General features: G+C 33.8%; 1 protein-coding gene across 1 annotated transcript in view; it reads left to right on the forward strand.

Annotated features, from left to right (window-relative positions):
* The window catches only part of LYPD6 (LY6/PLAUR domain containing 6), a 51,584-nt gene that overhangs the window by 33,967 nt on the left and 11,619 nt on the right, over window positions 1-5,998 (forward strand). The window lies entirely within an intron of this gene.

Below are 5,998 nucleotides of genomic sequence, written 5' to 3' on the forward strand. Positions count from 1 at the left end.
GGGACAGCGCCACGCTGGCCCCGCTGTGCCCGCCCGGCCCCCTGAGCTCGCGGCCGGTTCTGGCTGATCCCGGGTTTAGGACCGCGCCTTAGGAGCAGAATTCCCGCTCCGCGTCCCCGTTTGCTGCAGGAGCTCTGGGGAGGATCCCGGAACCCCGCGCTGGTCCCGGGACCGCTCAATTCCGGACAAGACTCTGGGGCTGGAAAAAGCCACCAAGCCCAGCCTAACGTGGGTAAAGCCCGGCTTACCTCGGCGAAGAACTGGCACTGGAAGTGCTCCTACGTCCGTATTCCTCTTGGGAACAGCCCGCTGGCATTCCCAGCTCATTAACCCCCCCGCTCATTAACACGCGCTAATTAACACATGCAGCATTCCCACAGCTCCTGCTCCGCTGGGATGGGCAGCGAGGAAGCAAAGGAGGAATCCCAACACCCGGGATATGCAGGAAACAGCTGGAATTCCCGAATTCTGCCGGAGAAATCCCTAAAAATCCTCATTTCCAGCGGAAAAACGCTGGAATTCCTAAATACAACCAGAGAAATCCCTAAAAATCCTCATTTCCAGCAGGAAACAGCTGGAATTCCTAAATTCTGCCAGAGAAATCCCTAAAAATTCACATTTCCAGCAGAAAACCACAGGTATTCCGAAATTCAACCAGGGACATCCCTAAAAATCCTCATTTCCAGCAGGAAATAGCTGGAATTCCTAAATTCTGCCAGAGAAATCCCTAAAAATCCTCATTTCCAGCAAGATATAGCTGGAATTCCGAAATTCAACCAGAGAAATCCCTAAAAATCCTCATTTCATGCAGGAAACCACTGAAATTCCGAAATTCAACCAGAGAAATCCCTAAAAATCCGCATTTCCAGCAGGATATAGCTGGAATTCCGAAATTCAACCAGGGAAATCCCTAAAATCCTCATTTTTCCAGCAGAAAACTGCTGGAATTCCCAAACTCCGCCAGAGAAATCCCTAAAAATCTGCATTTCCAGCGGAACAGCGTTGGAATTCCACCAGAGAAATCCCTAAAAAACCTCATTTCCAGCGGAAAACCGCTGGAATTCCTAAATTCAACCAGAGAAATCCCCAAAAAAATCTGCATTTCCGGCAGAAAACCGCTGGAATTCCACCAGAGAAATCCCTAAAAATCCACATTTCTGGCTGAAAACTGCTGGAATTCTCAAACTCCAGCAGAGAAATCCCCAAAAATCCTCATTTCCAGCGGGAATTAGCTGGAATTCCACCAGAGAAATCCCCAAAAATCCTCATTTCCAGCGGGAATTAGCTGGAATTCCAGCAGAGAAATCCCCAAAATCCCCATTTCCATTCCCAGCCCTCAGCAGGAGAATGAAGAGCTGCTGCTCCCTGATTCCCACTGGTTCAGGGGGAATATTTCCAATATTTTCCCATTTTAGCCCCAAAGGTCGGAATCCAGAAGAGAGGAAATTGATCCAAAACATTTCCTGGGATTTTTATTCCATGGGGTTTTTATTCCATGGGGTTTTTATTCCATGGGGTTTTTATTCCATGGGGTTTTTATTCCATGGCTTCTGGGCTGTTTGGGTGACCCGTGGTGCTTGTTTTGCTGGGAAATCATGGATGCAATATTTATTTTTCTAGGTCAAGGAGGGTTTGGAAATGCTGGAAAAAAATTCCAAAAGGGATGGTTTGCAAGTCAGCGAGCTTGTAATATAGAAATGATCAAAAATATATAGAAATATAAATATATATATATTAAAAAATGGTTTACATCACTTTTTAAGAAATCAACTTTGTATTGCAAAGTCAGTAATAAAAGCAGGGTGTCGTGGACTTGCTTTAAATTGTTTTTTAATTAATTTTTTTAAAAAGAATAATCAATTATTCTTTCAGGAGCGAATTTTTTCCTATTCCTGCTCCAAGGTAACTTGAGCTCTATCAAATTCTGGTATTTTTAAGGCTGAAAATGCTTTTTTTTGGTGGGGGGATGACAGGGAAAAAATGCAGATTCCTGGAGAGCTCCCCAGCTCGCAGAATCCATGTGGGATATGGTGGAAAATCAGGAATTTGCTCATGGACGGGGCTCTCCTGCATTTTGTGGCCTTGGGATGAATTTTCCAGGGAGATTTCGTGGAGGTTCAGGAAGGAAAAGCTCAGTGTGTTCTACAGGGATGTCATTAAAAAAATAAATTATATATATATATATATATATATATATATATATATATAAATTCCAGATATACATCTTTATAAAAATTGACCTTCACCACTGTTTGTTTTGAATGATTTTTGCTATAAAATCAACATTTTTTTTTTGGTCTCACCCCCAGCCAAAGCTGGAATTTTGCTCTCCTTTCCCCCATCTCTGGTTTTTAGGGTTTTAATCTCTTTTTCTATGCAGATTCCACCTGGCTCTGGAGATTTCCAAAAATAAAAATCCCAAGCCTGTCCCTCCTCCTCTGGCATCTCCCTGGATGCTTTAAAAAAAGGAAATTCAAGGAAATTCAAGAAAATTCAAATTCAAGGAAATTCAAATTCAATTAATCTCTTTTTCTATAAAACAATTTCTACCAAAATTTATCAATACCAATTTATACTATTTAATAAAGAACAATTGCTTTTAAAATACTGAAATAACAATTTATCCATTGTATACACCACTGTTTGTTGTGAATGATTTTTGCTATAAAATCAACATTTTTTTTGGTCTCACCCCCAGCCAAAGCTGGAATTTTGCTCTCCTTTCCCCATCTCTGGTTTTTAGGGTTTTAATCTCTTTTTCTATGCAAAAATAAAAATGCCAAGCCTGTCCCTCCTCCTCTGGCATCTCCCTGGATGCTTTAAAAAAAGGAAATTCAAGGAAATTCAAATTCAAGGAAATTCAAATTCAAATTCAATTAATCTCTTTTTCTATAAAACAATTTATACCAAAATTTACCAATTTATACTATTTAATAAAGAATAACTGCTTTTAAAATACTGAAATCACAATTTATCCATTGTTTATACCACTGTTTGTTTTGAATGATTTTTGCTATAAAATCAACTTGGTTTTTGGTCTCACCCCCAGCCAAACCTGGAATTTTGCTCTCCTTTCCCCCATCTCTGTATTTTAGGGTTTTAATCTCTTTTTCTATGCAAATTCCACCTGGCTCTGGAGATTTCCAAAAAGAAAAATTCCAAGCCTGTCCCTCCTCCTGTGGCATCTCCCTGGATGCTTTATAAAAAGGAAATTCAAGGAAATTCAAATTCAAGGAAATTCAAATTCAATTAATCTCTTTTTCTATAAAACAATTTATACCAAAATTTATCAATACCAATTTATACTATTTAATAAAGAATAATTGCTTTGAAAAGAATGAAATAACAATTTATACCATTTATAGCTGGAGCTCAACAGGAGGAAAACATCCCTTGGGGAATGATCCTTTATTTACAGGGGGAATAGAAATAAAATTCCCTAAACACAGCTCAGTTTTGGGGATTTTTTGGCTACTGGGACATAAAGAAAAGGGGCAGGGACCAGTCAGGTGTTGCTGAGGATGAGCTCCATAAAGAACAGGATAATAAAATAATAACAGGAATTAATAAATAACAGGATGGAGTTCAATCCCTGCATTTCTTGGATTCCTGCTCATATTCCTGCTCATGTTTGGTCCCTAAATTCTGAATTTTCCTGATTTTCTCTCTCCCACCCTCCTTCCCCAATTTCCTTTTCCACACACGCCCCTCACTCCTGCAGCCCCTCTCACCTCACCAGCATTTCTCAAAATCCCTGGAATTTTTTTTGTATTTCTGGATTTTAAACACAGGGAGCAAAGATCAGAGGAGGAAGAAATGGAATTTCTGCAGGTGAGCAAAGCAATCCTCAATAAATGCACTGCAGCATTTCCTTTTGCTGTGATTCATTCATTCATTTCTTGCTTCAGATACATATTTTTATATATTTTAATATCTATATTAAATAATATATATTATATTTATAATTTATTTATTTATATTTATAATTTATATATATTATTATATATAAAAATATATATATATATAATATATAAAAATTTATATATATAATATATATAAATTTATATATATTTTTATATATATTATTATATATAAAAATATATATATTTATATATAATACATATAAATTTATATATATTAAATAATACATATATAAAAAGGGGATTTTTATAAATACAAGATTTATAGAGATATACTTTTATATATAGACATACATTTTATATATTTATATGTATTTCTATATATAAAGGAGTTTCTAATATATGTGAGATTTATAGATACTTTTGTATATAGATATGTATTTTTATATATTTTATATATACAAAGGAGATTTTCATACATGAGATTTATAGAGATCTGTACTTCCATAAATATATTTTTAATATATTTATACATAAGAAATATTGGCTATTTTTGATATTTACATTTATCCAGTCCCAGGAATGTTGGGATCAGCAGTTTTCCCATTTTCCTCAGTGAAGCAGGAAAATCCAAGAGTTTTCTGTCCCCCAAATCCCCCAGGAATAAAACCTCTATTTCCAGTCCCCAATTATTCCCAATTATTTCAGCATCAACCACTGGACACTGATTTTTCCAAATGTCTTCCCACATTTTTTCTGCAGGATTTTTATTCCCTCCACCTGGCAGAATGTTGAGTATTAATTTGTATTTTTTTTTTTTAAATCTCAGTTCATTTGCTCTCTCCCAAGTTAAGCACAGCTTAATAAAAAGATATAAATATGTAAATATTGATGTGGAAACAAATATGGATATATAATATACATTATATAGAAATACTATATTTTTATATATATAAATATACACTGGAAATCCTGACAGGAGCACATCAGGAATAAAGCAGTGAACTCCCAAGGGGCTGAGAAAATTTGGAATAGAATCCCCCAGATCCATCCCAGAATATTTCCCCTGCTGTTAATTAGCTAAGCAGAGTTAATTAGTTAATTAGTGTAGCACCTCAACATCAAACAATCCTCTTTCCACTGGCTGAAAACTTTTTTGGGATTTGCTACTTCAACTTCCATTATTTTTAATTTTATTATTATTATTATTATTATTATTATTATTATTATTATTATTATTATTATTATTATTATTATTATTATTATTATATTAATTTATTATTAATTTATTATTATTTTATTTTATTATTATTTTATTACTATTATTACTTTTTTTATTGTTTATTTTATTTTGTATTCCTGAAGTTTGAGTTTATGTGAGAAAGTTCAGTCTGGCTCTTGTGATGGGAGGAAAACAGAACTGGAACAGGTCCAGGTATTTTGGGGGATTAATGGTAAGAAAAATCATAATTAGGAAAATATTAGGAATTGGAGCTCCCCTCAAAAACATTATATATATAAACATTATATATTATATTTATATATTATAAAATTATATACAATATATTATATATTTTAATATATCATATATATATAATATATTATATAATATATTATATATGTTATATAATATATAATATATTATATAATATAATATATATTATATAATATTATATATAATATATTATATAACATATTATATATATTATATATTATATATAATATATATTATATTTATATATTATAAAATTATATATTATATTTATATGACATAAAACATTATTATTCATTAATATGAATACTATGAACATTATTGTTCATTAATATGAATATTATGGACATTAATATTCATGAGGTCAAGGCAAAATTCCCAATATTCCAGTGAGATTTCTGCCTCAGGAAAAGCCGCTGGAAAATGAATTTTTTTGTCCTTTATGGGACAAAACTTAAAGAACCTGAAATCAAAAATGAACATCCCAATCTTAATTGGAAGTACAGGAAGCCAGCTGAAGATAAATCATCAAATCTACAAGATAGTTACAGTTTCTGTGAAGAATTCCACATTTTTTCCAAGAAAATTCCCCCAAATGTCCAGTGAGCGCCTTCTGCTGTAGATTTTGCAAACAGACACAACACAC

Source organism: Agelaius phoeniceus, chromosome 7, assembly GCF_051311805.1.
Source record: "Agelaius phoeniceus isolate bAgePho1 chromosome 7, bAgePho1.hap1, whole genome shotgun sequence".
Taxonomy (NCBI): domain Eukaryota; kingdom Metazoa; phylum Chordata; class Aves; order Passeriformes; family Icteridae; genus Agelaius; species Agelaius phoeniceus.